Raw genomic sequence first — 15,214 nt, 5'->3', positions numbered from 1 at the left:
TTTAAAAGTTAAGTAAAATTATGATAGGATACCATCAGGTAGGGTCTCAATTACCACTGAGGTGTATAAAAGACTATTAATTATAGAAACAGACATTTTATCCAATTAGAGCAAAAAACCCCGTGTTATTTAAGACAATATGCTCCTGGTAACTTCTCTGTTGTTACCATGATTATTACATCTATTTATTACCTTGAACAGTGACACGAATATTGACTTATTCCTTTACTTAAAATGTATGACTACTATGTCTAGTGCTCTATGCTAAATGCAAAAATGAAAGACATGGTTTTAAGTAAATGTAGAAATTGAAAAAGATATGATTGCAATCTTTAAGAAATCTACTGTCAGTTGCAGACGGGGCTGGATCATGTTTAGCCTTCTGTGCTAGTCTAAAGAGTTTGACATAAATCCCAGTAAAAAACAAGGGAGAACATCATCAGGTTGAAATGAAACAAGAAGGCCAGTTACAAGGTTGGAACAATTGTCCATGTGGGAAGGAAGAAGGCACTGGGGATGGAGAAAAGATGGAGTTGAGAGGATATGGTAATTGATTAAATTTGGAGAAGGAAGGAAGGTAATGGAGATAGGGAAAATAGGAGGGGGATTGATTTGAGGGGTTGGTGGAATATCCCAGATGAAGATGATTCACAGGAAGGGCGAATGTTTAGAATAAGTAAACCAAACTGTGAAAATACCCGACTAGCAATGATTAAAGGGATTATCAGGAAGAACCGAGGGTCCAGCTCTCATTTGTAATGACATTCAACTGCATATTTGAAAGTAATCCTAGTGCAGGAATAGAGAGGGTGATGATCAGACTGATGTGGGTTTTGAGATTTCAAGACAAGTTCAGAAGAAGGAAAAAGTGGCAAAGAAGTTTCTGGTGCTCTAGACAAAACCATTGAGGTAATGGACCAGATGATCACATAGAAAGAAAAAAGGAAAACCAGAGGAACAGATAGATTAAGGAAAAAAAACCAGAGATTGAGTGATTGGGTATCTTTATGAGGTGATGGAGCAGGCAGAATGTGAGGAGGAGATTGGGAAAGGGAGATGGGTTAAATTTGGATAGTTGCAACTGGAGTTCAGAGTTTTCAAGTAGGCACAACCCCAGGTGTTGGAAAAGTCCAGAGAATAGATAAGGGTGGACCCAACAGTCACTGGGAGAAAAGGTCAGAGGTGGACAGATCTGAAAGTCATTGGAGTAAGAGGTCAGGAACTATTAGATTATGATGTTAAACGGGTCATTCATATAGGTATGGAGTCTCTTGCGAGGGCAGGCGATGGGAGAGAAGTGGCCTGTAAGCCAGGTACCAAAGTCCTTGGATGGCGGGATGGGGGAAGTTTGTATGGTGAGGGGCAACTGGATGGCATTTGCCTCAAAAAGAGGAGTCTTAGCATGAGAGCTAAGTGGTAAAAAGCTGGGTGTAGCCTTGGGGATCTGAGAGTACAGGCAGTTCCTTGAAATCCGTCTATTAGGTGTGTGGAAGTGGGAGTGGAAAGGCATATGGAGGGTGAAGAGAGAGGAGGGAGAGGAAGTGAGAATGGAAAAATGTGAGAGAGAATGTGGAAGTGGGGAGAGAAACGGGAATAGAGTTGGGGACGAACGGTAAGTTCCCAGTAGACAAAGTTGCGAGGACAGTTCAGCAGGAAGGTACGTTAGGTGGTCAATGCTGTAAAAATGATATTTTCAATTGAACTCCTTTACAGAGAGGCCTGCAGGAAAGGTTAGTAGGCTAGTTGCCAGAAAGAGTTTCTACCCCACGCATTTGTTGAGAAACTAAGTGAGATCGTTTTGGCACAGTGTCTGGCACGTGGGAAACTTGCAATGAACGGCAGCTCTTATTGCTGTTACTATTGTTGTTACTAACTGGGTGTGTGTGTGGAGGGGGCTGGGGAGGCCCAGCTGAAAGAGCAGGAGAGAGGGACAGGGAGAGTCCTCCCCTTGAGGTCATAGCTGAGGAGGGTGGGAGTGAAGATGGGGGAGAGGACAGGAGGAAGGAGGGATGAGAGGGGCCTGATTTCAGGTGCAGGTGGGGAACACGGGTCTCAGGTTGGTTTGCCACCGGGACTGTCAGGGGTATCTCCTGGAACTGAGCCTGAAGCCTGGTCAGCTCGTGCTGTGGTCAGCAGTGCCAAGGCCTTTAAATGTATTTTCTGGGCAAAGTTGTAGGATGTTTATAAGGTTGCAAAGAACCATAGGGATCACTTAATCCAGCCTCTTTATTCAGCAGATGATGCAACTGAGACCCAGAAATGTTAAACAATTTGCTCCGAGTCATGAGGCACATACCAGGTGAAAACTTGGCCTATGTTCAAGACGGCCGGAGGTCCTGGGATCCTCAGCATATTTCAGATGTAATTAATTACTCTATGGTGAGCGTTAGTATGAGCGCCTACTTAATGTATTGCCATCCACAGTCTTAACATGTTGTATGAATTGTAGAATTGTTCTTTTAATTGACTTGTTAAAATTGAAATACGAAAGAACTACTGTATTAACATATATAAAGAATTGTAAACGTCATCAGTGCCTGGTTATTACTTAACTCCCAATAATAATTAGACAATAAACAATAAACATTAGACTTGGTGTAATGTGTCTGCATCTTTCATATGAAAATAAAATGTTTCGAAAATAACTTTTGACAACAAAAAAGAAAACAACAATGTGTTGTATACTTGAAAACTGCTAAGAGAATAGATTTTAAGTATTGTCACCACAAAAATATAATAAATATGTGAGGTAATGCGTATGTTAATTAGTTTGATTTAGCTATTCCACAATGCACGCGTATTCCAAAACATCACGTTGTAATCATAAATATATAAAATTTTACTTGTCAATTAAAAAAATTAAAAGAGCATTAAAAAAAGAAAACAAGTTGCTTCTTTAAAAGGCATGACCTTATGTAACTTGATTCTCCTTTCAGTCAGCGTGTCATTACCCCGTGATCTCACGTTGCTGACCACACTTTTCCTGCCTTCTATTTCCTCCAGGGGGCAGGGCTCGTCTTCAAATGGGTATGGCTGCTCAGATGCCTGGGACTGAACCTCCATTCCAGCCTGGGTCTCACGTGGAGTTGATCAAACCCCTGATAAGAGGCAACCTCCACATTTATCTTTTTGAAGTTCTTGAGCATTATGAGTACAAAGACAAGATTTCCTTACATTTTGATGGTGCTTTACTGCTTCCAAAGGGATGACTTGTATATTAATGATCTCAATTGAACCTTACAGTGAAGCTGGGAATTAAGGAAGAAAGAGATTTCCTTTCTCCCTTTTATTTTTTATATTTTTATTTTTGGCAGCTGGCCAGTACAGGGATCGAACCCTGGACCTTGGTGTTATCAGAACCACGCTCTAACCAACTGAGCAAACCAATCAGCTCCACTCCCTTTAAACGATGAGGAAACTGAGGAAAAGGACTGTTGAAGGAGACACAGTATGAAACTGGGCAATCAAGTCCAGACTGGGTCTTGTGGCTCAGTGTGGTGGTCCTTTCAGTATATGTAATTATCTTAGGGTCAGGTAAAAAAATAAAAAAAGATGCAATGCAAGACTCTCTTTAATGAAGAGCATGAACATAGTTCTTATAAAATTCTTTTCAGAATTTCAAGTTAATAGCAAAATGAAACTTTTGGCTATAGTCATGCTGCCTATCAGGTATCATTCATTTATTCACTTGTTCATTCGAGAAATATTTAATGAGAACCTAGTATGTGCCAGGCGCTGTGCTAGTAGCAAGTGATAAAGAGGGTAAAAAAATAGATGCCTTCCCAGCTCTCACGGAACTTAACGTTTAGTGGGGAGATGGGCCTTAAGTAAATAATCATAAAATTATAAATTGTGTTAAAAATTATGGTGGGGGGAGGAACATGGAACTATTAGGGGAGGACCTAATTTAGATTGGGGCAATCCTTCTGAAGAAATGATATTAAGTGAATACCTGAAAGATAAAAAATGATTTCCAGGTAAGGGGGTGGAGGGGCATTCTGGGACGGGAAGAGAATATAAATGAAATGTTTATTTTTATCCTGAGGAGAGAAGAACGTGGTGAACTGGAAGAAGAAGCATGGAATGAAAGCCTAGCTCTCAATCTCTATGGAGGGTGACTGCCCTCAAGGCACGTTTTGTGCATGTGTGTGTGTGTGTGTGTGTGTGTGTGTGTCTACACACGTGTGCATGCATGTGTGGTCACTGTAATGACAGGAGCCATTGCTGGCATTTGGGGAGTCAGGGATGCTAGATATTTTGAAATGCATCATACAGTTCTGTACGTCAAGGAATTGTCCTGTGTTCCACATGACTTTTGAATCTCCCATGTGGACATTCATAAAAGTGAAAAACCTGTTTATAATTATCTGAGTCTGGGAACTAATTCTAGTTTATGTAAAAACACAAGAATTTTTTTTTTGCATAGTTATTATGTAACTGCTCTGTAAATCAAGGGAGAGTTGTATTTTATTTTGTCTTAAATTTGATTGTTTGAAAAACTGCATCCCTACTGATTATATTTAAGCCAGCAATGGGCTTGTGTTTTATCAGTCTTTCTTCATTCGCACCTTTTGCATTTACCTTGATTTCACACGTAGGTACGATCATCTGACTACTTCAATAGTTATAGCATAACTATTCAGTGATGCTCAAATAGTTCCATATCGAAATGCAAATAATTTTTATTATAAGTAAATTTACTTCTGTTTTTCTTTTACCTTTACCATTAACCTGTCTACACAGCATATATTATATTTATAACCATAGATGACATAAACTTTGTGCACATTGTTTCTTTATGTGATATATATATCTATACACAAAAGATATATGTGATATATATATTAAATACATGAGATATATATAGTACCCAGTCCTGATTATGCTTATACTAGGATAAACTGTGTGTTGGAAAGTTATATTATCTATAAATTTCATTTCTGGATAGTAAAGGGGGTGAATAAAAATATTTGTTTTAAAAAAAGAACGTTAAGTCAGAACCGCTGGCCTAGTATAGGAAGGGGCAGGTTTGGGTACTACGGAGCGCTGGTCTCCAAGTGGGATGTGAACCTCTATGAGGTGCAAGGCAACCCATTTGGTTGTAGGAAGAGGATGTAGAACTTCTATTTAAGTTTTTATCTCAGAAAATAAGTATTAAATGAAGCTTTCCCCACATTTATAGGAATGACACTGGCACTCCGACTTTATCTGTATGTCAGTCTCTCATCTCAATCAGCTTGAGAGATATTCTGAGAAAAGAATGGGTACCTCACTATGTGGAGAAGTGGGTAGTGACATCACTTATCTGCTTTCAGTGCATTGAGACATTGCAGTTTATGCATGTGTAGTTCGACGTATTTTAAAATTGTTTTTGCTGCTTTTAACAAACCCTTCAGACAAATGCAAAGAAACAGCAATTGGAAGTTGATAGAATCATGCAAGCATGAATGAACAACAAGAAATGGAAGCGCTGATATTTTCACTTGTATTAAGAGTTCTTTATTGGCCACATTATTGGGTAAAATAAAATACAACAAACATTATGATATTTTTCTAAAAGTTCCTGGAAAAATAGAATTAAAAAACGGTATGAATATTTCCACAAACTTTTTGAAGATCCCTCGTATTATATTCCACAAGAGATCAGCTGATGAAATTTTCAGTTTTCAAGAAGATTATTTTAAATGTGAATTTGTGTCTACTGTCTTTGCCTTAAATATATGTTGTGCATTGAGCTGATGGTACATATATTTACATGTATTTATATATAATTTTAAAATAAGTAAATATATACATCTTGGGAGTGTGTACCTAAAATGTTTTTACTGATGGGAATCTGCAATAAAAAATATCTGGAAATTATTGCTGTGAAGGAAGGAGCTCTAGGCTTGAAATCAGAAACCCTGGATTCAAGACAGCTCTGCCACCTGCTGTCTGTGAGGACTTGGGAAAGTCATTAAATATTTCTGAGCCCCACAAATGTGTCAGGGTTGTTTTGAAGATGATTTTTTCCACAAGGAGGTGTAAAGTATTGAGAGCTGTAAAGATCTACGCGCACACAAAGTGTTATTGTTCTATATCACATCTTGATAACAGAAGTGAAGACTTACTCACTTTGGTATGTCCTTACCACATAACACAGTATCCTACACATGGGGATAATTAGATATATAATTCTAAACAGTATTTATGAACATTGGAGTCTTGTAACTGTCTAAATGCTTTACCCTAATTAGAACAGAGTGTAAATTCCATTGTGACTATTTCATATCTCCCCTCTTAACATAGTTTCCACAAATAAATACTGTAAAGCATGATGTCCTTCCTTGCAAAGATGTGACATCTTGGTCTTTGTCACCACTTTTGAGGGAGGTAATCACCTCTACTGACAAGGCAGATGAAAAAGCTGTGAAATGATAGGAGTTTTAATATGAATGTATATGTAGATACCTTGCAGACATTTCAGAAGGCACAGGTTACTGAGATTAATCTCAATTGTATAGGGAGCACCATTGCATTTCAAAGCTCCATAGCAACCTGGGCTTACTTCTCTGTAGTGCTTTCTACCTGTTGTCTGTGTAGTTGTCAATTTCTACTATTTATAGGCTCTTTGAGGGCAGGGATTGTGTTTCATTCATTATTTTGTCCTCATTGCCTGGCATGGTGCCTGACACTACTGAATGAATGATCAGTCAATAAATATTTGAATATGTACTGTGAGCTAAGGTCTGTGATAGGAGATGGGTTAACTATATCAATTACAGTTATTTTTTAAAAAGGCAGAAAGACAATGGGTGGGTTTGCAAAGAAGTGGGTGAAAGGGAATGGGTGATGGGCAGGAGTGAGGGTGTTATTTTATTCTTTTTCCAAAGAGACAAGCTGGAAGATGAACATTTGGTTGGAGAAAGACCTGAACAGGGAGGTCACCATGGAGCATGGATGGGTGAGGATATACCTAAGTGAGAGGAGACATTACTGTGAGTCTTCATATGTCTTTTGGCTTGCCATCAAGTAACATTTACCTACCAACTCCCTTTGTCTCTTCCCACTGTAAGCAAGCCAGTTGTCCAAACATTACTCATCCACATTCCCAAGCCAACTACCAAAACAAAATTCCAGGAGAACTAGGAGGAGGAGTTCTAAAGTTTGTGTGCTATGACTATTCTATGTTGTCTTTCTAATAACAGGCTACACAGGTATAAACTAATGTGATTACAGACAGGCTATGGTTTAGCTTTAATTAATCTCTCTGTTTTGTAGATTAAGTATGACCCATGAAATATGTTCATTAAGGAAATTATTACCTGTGCTATATTCTCTGTTATAAAGAAGTTTTCATGCTCTACAGTCCTCAGAGTACAAGGTTTATTTTTTGGATCTAAAATACAGTAGAAACTAACCACACTAGAAAAATGAAAAGCTAAATGTTCAGTTACTTTTTTTTAATTTTTGCTTTTTATTTTTTAAAATACAGTAGAAACTAACCACACTAGAAAAATGAAAAGCTAAATGTTCAGTTACTTTTTTTAAATTTTTGCTTTTTATTTTTTATTTTTTTGTCTTTTTTCGTGTCTGGCAACGGATCGCAACCCTCAGTGTCACGCCCGTACCGGACCGGGACCGGCAACGGGATTGCAACCCTCGGTGTTGCTCCCACACCTCGCTCAGCCAGTGAGCGGGAACCGGTCTGTATGTGGGATCCGAACCCTCGGCGGGAGCACCACCACACTCCCAAGCGGCACACTGTAGCAGCGCGCCACCGGGCCAGCCCTAATTTTTGCTTTTTATACAGTCAGGTTTATTGAGGTTTAATATACATAAAGTGAAATTTACTCTTTTTTGCTGTACAATTCTATTAATTTTGACAAACAAATTCAGTTGTGTAATGGCCATCAGAAACAAGACACAGAATATTTCCCTTATTACAAAAAGTTCTCTTATGCTCCTTTGGGGTAAATACTCTCCCTTTATCCTCTGGCAACCTTCGATCTGTTTTCTAGCCCTCCAGTTTGATCTTTTCTAGGATGCCATATAAATGAGATATAGCATGTAGCCTTTTGAATCTGGCTTCTTTCACTTAGCATAATGTTTTTAAGTTTTAAGCATGTGGAATAGTTTGTTTCTTTTGTAGTATTTCATGTATGGATGCACCATATATATTTTTTCCATTCACCAGTTTATGGGCATTTGGGTTGTTTTCAGGTTTGGTAGTTATGAATAAAGCTGCCCCAAACATTCCTTGTAGGTCTTTGTGCAGACATACCTGTTCATTTCTCTTGGGTAAATGTCTCTTACTGGGATTGCTGGGTAGTATGGTAAGTATATGCTTAACATTATGAGAAACAGCCCACTTACAATGTTGCACTCCCGCCAACAATATCTAGGAGTTCCAATTGATCCGCCTCCTTGCTTATACTTGGAATTGTCAGTTAAATTTTTATTTCAGTCATCCTAATAGTTGTGTAGTATCTCATTATGTTTTAAATTTATGCTTTTCTAATGACTAATGATGTTGAGCATCTTTTTTATGTGCTCATTTGACATTCATCTCTCTTCTTTGATGAAGTGTCAGTTCAAATCTTTGGTCCATTTTTTTAATGGGTTGTTTGTTTCCCAATTATTGAGTTGGTGGAGTTGTTTGTATTTATATTCTCGATGCCAGTCCTTTATAAGATTTGTGTTTTGAAAATATGTTCTCCCTGTCTATGGCTTATCTTTTTCTTTTCTTTATTTTGGCAGCTAGGCGATATGGTCTTTTTATTTTTGAAATGGTGACTTTCAAAGAGCAGTTTTTAATTTTGATGGAGTACAGTTTATTGATTTTCAAATTGTATAGTTTGTATGTTTTGTGTGTTATCTAAGACATTTTAGAAATTTTTGTCTAATTTGAAATAAATTAGATTTTCTCCTGTTTTATTTTTATGGGAGTGTTATAGTTTCACCTTTTACATTTATTCCTATGATCCATTTTAAGTTAATCTTCTGATATGATATGAAGTCTGGATTGAGGTTCTTTAATCTTTTCTTGTTTTGCCATGTGGAGGTCCAATTATGGGAGTGTTATAGTTTCACCTTTTACATTTATTCCTATGATCCATTTTAAGTTAATCTGCTGATATGATATGAAGTCTGGATTGAGGTTCTTTAATCTTTTCTTGTTTTGCCATGTGGAGGTCCAATTGTCCCAGGACCGTGTGTTGAAAAGACTTTCATTTTAGTATTGAATTGCCTTGGAATCTTTGTTGGAAATTGGTTGACAATATGCATGGATCTATTTCTGGACTCTTCTGTTTCACACTGATACCACATTTATATCATACTGTTTTGACTTCTATATCTTCAGAATAAATCCTGGAATCAGGTAGTGTGAGTATTCAAACTTTGTTCTTTTTTTGACAGAATTATTTTGGTTCTTCTAGCTCTTTGCTTTTCCTTACGAATTTTAGAATCAGCTTGTCAATGTCTGTGAAAAAATCCTGCTGGGATTTTGATTGGAATTGTATTGATTCTATAGATCAATTTGGCAAGAATTAACATTTTAATAGTATTAGGTGTACTAAAACATGAATATGGTGTATCAGTTTATGTTGGTTTTCTTTGATTTCTCTCATCAATGTTTTGCAGTTTTTAGCATACAAATCTTGCATATATTTTGTGACATTTATTCCTAAATATCTCATGCTTTTGGGTACTATTGTAAATGGTACCACTTCTAAAATTTTCATTTCCAATTATTCATTACTGATACATAGAAATTCAATTGATTTCATGGTGAATTTGATTATCGGTTCTAGTGGCTTTCCTGGGGCAGAAGAAGATGAGACAACGTTTTGTTTCTTTTGACTCTCTTACCCCATAGATGTGGCCCATTACACAGATCAAAGCCTTGCATATGAGCAATAGAGGACTCAGCCATTACCATGGTAGCAGAGGCAAGCATGCTCCTTAGGTCGGCACGTATAGTATTCTCTACTGTCTGCCTTTACAAATGGTGAAATGAGCCTTTGGGATTGCTATGGTTTGAATGTTTGTCCCCTCCAAAATTCATGTTGAAATTTAATTGCCATTGTAACAATATTGGGACGTGGGAACTTTAAGAGGTGAGTTATTTGTATTTATATTCTCGATGCCAGTCCTTTATAGGATTTGTGTTTTGAGAATATGTCCTTCCAGTCTGTGGCTTGTCTTTTTCTTTTCTTTTCTTGGAAGCTGGCAGATATGGTCTTTTTATTTTCTAAGTGGTGACTTTCAAAGAGCAGAAGTTTTAAATTTTGATGGAGTCCAGTTTATTACCATGATCTGGGGAGTGCGTTCTCCTCCCTTGGGTGATCTTTCTCTTGTCTTTCTTTTGCGGTCTCTTTGCCCTTCTGCCATGTGATGCCTTTCTCCATGTTATGGAGCAAGAAGGTCCTCACCAGATGAGGTCTCCTTGATTTTGTACTTAGCCTCCGAATTGTGAGCCAATTAATTTCTGTTCATTACAAATCACCCAGTCTTGGGTATTCTGTTACAGCAGCACAAAATGGACTAAGACAGAGATTGTAGTACTTAAAAACAAGTATTGAGAAGAAAAACTAAGAGTTGGGTGCCATTCTGTAATAAATATTTCCATGCTCACATCATGCTAGCATGTTGAAATTGTTGTAAAAATAACAATACATCCATTATTTCTCATCTGAGACTCAGAAACCACAATCCATATTCTCGTGACATTCCTGTGGGGCAGCTCATGTTGTTCTTATAAACTATGTGACTATAAGACCTGCTTTAGGGAAAGTCAGATGAGATGGTGTGTATCTAGCTAGCCGTCTATTAGATGGAGAACTAAACACTTCATCTAAGCAAAGCAGCATTTTTGTTATGCTCATCTACTTTATCTCTTAGAAAATTAACAAAGCGAGACCTGAAAAGTTAGTTGTCTAAAGTTTTTGTGTTACTCTTGAGAATACTATTAAAAAAATTCTAGCTTCGGGCCAGCCCGTGGCTCACTCAGGAGAGTGTGGTGCTGATACCACCAAGGCCACAGGTTCGGATCCCATATAGGGATGGCCGGTTAGCTCACTGGCTGAGCGTGGTGCTGACAACACCAAGCCAAGGGTTAAGATCCCCTTACCGGTCATCTTTTAAAAGAAAAAAAAAAATTCTAGCTTACAAGAGCCTCGTTCCATTTCCATTATGTGAGAGGAAACAAATTAAGAAAAAACAAAACAAAAATAAAAACAACAACAAAAAAACTTACTGAAGCACCATTTGGCATCTGGTTTCAAAACTTTTACTTTCACATTCAGTAGAAAAAGGGCTTTAAATTACACCCAGAAAAGGAAAGGAAACCCAGAAAGAAACTCAGCATAATACTACAACAGGAGCTGGGTAGACAGAGAAGGTGCATCTTTGTCCAGAAAGCATAGAACTTGTAGCATTTTTCATCTCTTCAGCACAAATAATTGGCTCCTTGAGAAACTTATTTAATCAAAATTATCATCCTCAGGGCCGGCCCGTGGCTCACTCGGAATTTCATACCCACTAGAAAAAAACTGACATTACCAAATGCCGGTGCAAATGTGGAGAAACCTGATCTCTCATTCATTGCTGGTGGCAGTATAAAATGGTACAGCCACTCTGGATAACAGTTTGGCAGTTTCTTATAAAACTAAACGTGCACCTATCATATGACCTAGCAATTATATTCTTGGACATTTATCCCAGAGAAATGAAAACTTACACTCACACAAAAACTTGAATGCAGACATTCAGTCTCAAAAGGTTACATACTATGTGATTACACTTATATAACATTCTTAAAATGAGAAAGCTATAGAGATGGAGAACAGATTAGTGGTTGCTAGGGGCCAGGGACAGGGAGGGGGATATAGAGACATAGATGTGCATACAAAGATATAGCATGAAAGAATTTTTTGCAATTATGGAACATTTCTGGATCTTGATTGTGGTGGTGGTTACACAAATCTATACATGGGGTACATAGTCACACACACACACACATACATACAGATGCAGATTAGGAAAAATGATAGTAACATACCAATGTCCATTTCCTATTTTAAATATTGTATTCCAGTTATATGCCACTATTTGGTAGAGCTGGGTCAAGGGTACACGGACTCTACTTTTTTTTATAACTTCCTATGAGTCTATAATTATTTCAAAATAGAGAGAGAAAATGTGATTATATAAAATATTTTTCTGCTTTTTTTTGACTACATTTTTGGCTGTTTAAAATATTAATTTGGACTTCTTTTTGGTTTGTTAGGGATTTCATAGTTTACCATTTATTGGATAAGCCTTACTTTCCCACTATTTTGAGATCATCCTTTTATTACTGTTAATGTCCACATATATATGAGTTGTTTCCTGAACTCTTAATTCCAGAGATTAATTAATTTAAATTCTGTGTTTCAGTTTCCTCATCTGTAAAGTGGGATAACAATAGTATGTATTTCATAGAGTTCATTCCTTCAACAAATGTATTTTTGGTGCCTAACCTGTCCCAGTCACTGTTCCAGTTTCTTGGGATACATGAGAGGACAAAGCCGTCAACGATCCTTGTCTTTCTGGAGTGTATCTTCTAGCAGTGGAAAACAATAAATAATAATAATTACATTGAACTCATATAGTAAGTTGGAAACCGTGCTATGAAAAAAGAAAAAGGGAAACAGGCAGGGCAGTCAAGAGGACTGGGGGTAAATTTTTTTTTTTTCCTTTTTGTCTTTTTTTGTGACCGGCAACGGATCGCAACCCTCAGTGTCGCGCCCGTACCGGACCGGGACCGGCAACGGGATCGCAACCCTCGGCGTTGCTCCCGCACCTCACTCAGCCAGTGAGCAGCCGGTCCGCATGTGGGATCCGAACCCTCGGTGGGAGCGCCACCGCACTCCCAAGCGGCACACTGCAGCAGTGCGCCACCGGGCCAGCCCCTGGGGGTAAAATTTTAAATAAGGAGACAGGGTAGGTCTCAAAGAGAAGGTGACCATTGTACAAAGGCTTGAAGGAGGTAAGGAAGCCAGACCCATGTCTATCTTAGTGAAGAATATGCCAGCCAAAGGGAACACCAAAAGGGAAATGGAGAGACATTAAAGGGTTTTGATCAAATGAGCGATAGAAGACTTACCTTAAAAAAAAAATAACTGTGGTTCTATGTTGAAAATAAGTGATAGGATGGTTGTTAAGATGAGTTTATATGCATATTACATACACTGGGTCAATCTATCTACCGTTAATTTACTGAAAACAATGCCTGACATATATTAAGCATTATTTAAAGGCTACAATTATTTTCATTGTCACTACCAGCAGCAGCAGCAATTTTTATACAAGTGCCACATTATTTTGTTACTTCAATAGCTTTATAGTAAGCAACATGTACAGTTTTATTATCAGATTGAAGGGAGAACCTTGGGATAATTGGACGAACTGTTAAGATTAGGCAAACTTATAAAACTGAGTTCCTAAATTGAAAGTACAGACACCTGTGAAGTCCTTTCTCAGATACCCCATTCGCTTTTATTCTTACAACTGTTCAATTTATCAAGATGTATTCTGGTGCTGTCTTGTTTTATATTCTTTCCTCCAAATTTCTTAATTTACAGAAGCTTACAGAGGCTCTATAGGTCAAAACTTTTAATGAGAGTTCTTCTTCCAAAGGCGTCATTAGCTTGGTTATGGTTCAGCTCACCTTTAAACCCATTTATTCATGCTTTCTCAAGCATTTCTCTTGAGACAACTTATTCTGAGTAGAATAAGTTGCTTAAAAAGCTTTAGTATGTGACTTACGGGGGTACTTCAAAAAGGTCATGGAAGAATAGAATTGTAAGATAATATGAATCTTTCCATAACTTTTTAAAGTTAAGTTTTTCTTTGCTAAAATCTTGAAGGAGAAAACTATTTTCGGAATGCTACCCAAATTCTTTTCTGAGATACTCTTCAATATTTATACCAATTTGCAATAATTCCCTCCATTTCTCTTTTTAAAATTATTTTTAGCATATTCATCATTACAAATCACAATCTTTCCCCATGCCCACCACCTGACCTATCATTCCCCAACTCCCCCTGCCTCCCTCCTCCCCAACTCTAGTATTCTTAGCTTTGTTCTCTCCTTCTGAGTTCCTTATATATTCTGGATATTAATCCCTTGTCAGATATAGTTTGCAAGTATTTTCTCCCATTCTGTAGGTTGTCTTTCTGCTCTATTGATTGTTTCCTTTTCTGTGCAGAAGACTTTTAGTTTGATATAATCCCATTCATTTATTTTTTCTTTTGTTGCTTGTGCTTTTGGGGTCTTATTCATAAAGTCTTTGCCAAGTCCTACTTCCTGGAGTGTTTCCCTTATGTTTTCTTTTAGTAATTTTATGGTTGTGGATCTTATATTTAAGTCTTTAATCTATTTTGATTTGATTTTGGTATATAGTGAGAGGTACAGGTCCAGTTTCATTGTTCTCCATGTGGATGTCCAATTTTCCCAGCACCATTTATTGAAGAGGCAGTCTTTTCCCCAATGTACGTTCTTGTTGCCTTTGTCAAAGATCAGTTGGCTGTAAGTATGTGGGTTGATTCCTGGGTTTTCTATTCTGTTCCATTGGTCTGAGTGTCTGTTTCTATGCTAATACCATGCTGTTTTGAATACAATAGCTTTATAATATGATTTGAAGTTAGGAAGCATTATGCCTCCAGCTTTATAATTCTTGCTCAGGATTGCTTTGACTGTTTGAGGTCTTTTGTTGTTCCATATGAATGTTAGGATTGCTTTATCTGGTCCTTCCCACATACTTTCATAAACCTCTTGCTATATTTTATTGGACCTCTGGTTCACAGGACTAGATGAGTCATAAGCCTTTGTGACACACTCTCACCATTGTTCCCACTGACTGGAATTTAGTTTTATGGTCCTAGGACAGCAACATGACCTTGTTCTCTACCTCTTGGAAGACTATGTTACTAATCACCTACTCTAGTAATTTATAGTGATGCTCATATATATCTTTGGAGAAACTATGTTTAGTCAATGGGCATATTTCTTTGAGGATGAATAGAATACTGTTTCTTCAGTACCTACCATATGGTAGGCATTTTTCTAAGTGCTTTATAGGCATTGACTTACTTTAAGCACAACTATCACATTTTTTATCCTTATAGTATAGATAAGAAAACTAAGACTCCAACAGGTTAAAGTAACTTGTCCAAAGTTACATGTTCT

Source organism: Galeopterus variegatus, unplaced genomic scaffold, assembly GCF_000696425.1.
Source record: "Galeopterus variegatus unplaced genomic scaffold, G_variegatus-3.0.2 Scaffold3817, whole genome shotgun sequence".
In the NCBI taxonomy this organism is placed as follows: domain Eukaryota; kingdom Metazoa; phylum Chordata; class Mammalia; order Dermoptera; family Cynocephalidae; genus Galeopterus; species Galeopterus variegatus.
The sequence above is the reverse complement of the archived record's forward strand: the minus strand, read 5'-3'. Positions refer to the sequence as shown.